Below are 1354 nucleotides of genomic sequence, written 5' to 3' on the forward strand. Positions count from 1 at the left end.
CGTTTACGTGTTGATCATCAACACTCACAATTTGGGCCAATTCTGGTTTGTTTCGTGGACTATTACTCACCATTTTGGGGGTGCCATAGCGATTTACACGATTGGCGCTCCCTAGGGTGCCTTTACGTGTCCGTCGTGAAACACTCACAGTTTTGGCCAATTCTGACCCGATTCATGGACTATTACTCACTGTTATGGGGTCCAGAAGCGATTTCCGTAGTTGTTGAACCCTAAGGTGCGCTTACGTGTCGTCATCAACACTCGCAGTTTTGGCTGATTCTGGCCCGTTTCGTGGACTATTACTCACAGTTTTGGGGACCCGGAGTGATTTCCACGATCGACGAACCCTGGGGTGCGTTTACGTGTCGGTCATCAACACTCATAATTTGGACCAATGCTGGACCGTTTCATGGACTATTAGTCACCGTTTTGGGGTCCCAGAGCGATTACCTCGACTGATGATCCTCGGGAGGCGTTTACGTGTCCGTCGTCAAACATTCACAATTTTGGTCAATTCTGACCCGCTTCATGGACTATTACTCACCGTTTTGGGGTGCCGAAGTGATTTCCATAGTTGTTGAACCCTAAGGTGTGCTTACGTGTCGTCATCAACACTCGCAGTTTTGGCCGATTCTGGCCCGTTTCATGGACTATTACTCCCTGTTTTGAGGTCCCGGAGTGATTTCCACGATTGACCAACCCCGGGGTGCGTTTACGTGTCGGTCATCAACACTCCTGGTTTTTGTCAATTCTGACCCATTTCGTGAACTATTACTCACCATTTTGGGGGTCTCAAAGCGATTTCCATGGTTGTCGAACCCCAAGGTGTGCTTATGTGTTGGTCGTCAAGACTCGCAGTTTGGGCCGATTCTCGCCCGTTTCTTGGACTATTACTCAGTTTTGTGGTACCGAAGTGATTTCCACGATTGACGAACCCTGGGGTGCATTTACGTGTCGGTCATCAACACTCACAATTTGGGCCAATTTTGGTCCGTTTCGTGGACTATTACTCACCGTTTTTGCGTCCCAGAGCGACTTCCTCGACTAACGATCCCCAGGATGCGTTTACGTGTCCGTAGTCAACACTCACAGTTTTGGCCAATTCTGACCTGCTTCGTGGACTATTACTCACCGTTTTGGGGGTGCCAGAGCGATTTACACGATTGACGATCCCTAGGGTGCCTTTACGTGTCCGTCGTCAAACACTCAGAGTTTTAGCCAATTCTGACCCACTTCGGGGTCTATTACTCACTGTTTTGGGGTCCTCAAGCGATTTCCATAGTTGTTGAACCCCAAGGAGTGCTTACGTGTCGGTCATCAACACTCGCAGTTTTGTCCGATTCTGGCCCGTTTC

The sequence above is a fragment of the Triticum aestivum genome, chromosome 4B (assembly GCF_018294505.1).
Source record: "Triticum aestivum cultivar Chinese Spring chromosome 4B, IWGSC CS RefSeq v2.1, whole genome shotgun sequence".
NCBI classification, from domain to species: Eukaryota; Viridiplantae; Streptophyta; class Magnoliopsida; order Poales; family Poaceae; genus Triticum; species Triticum aestivum.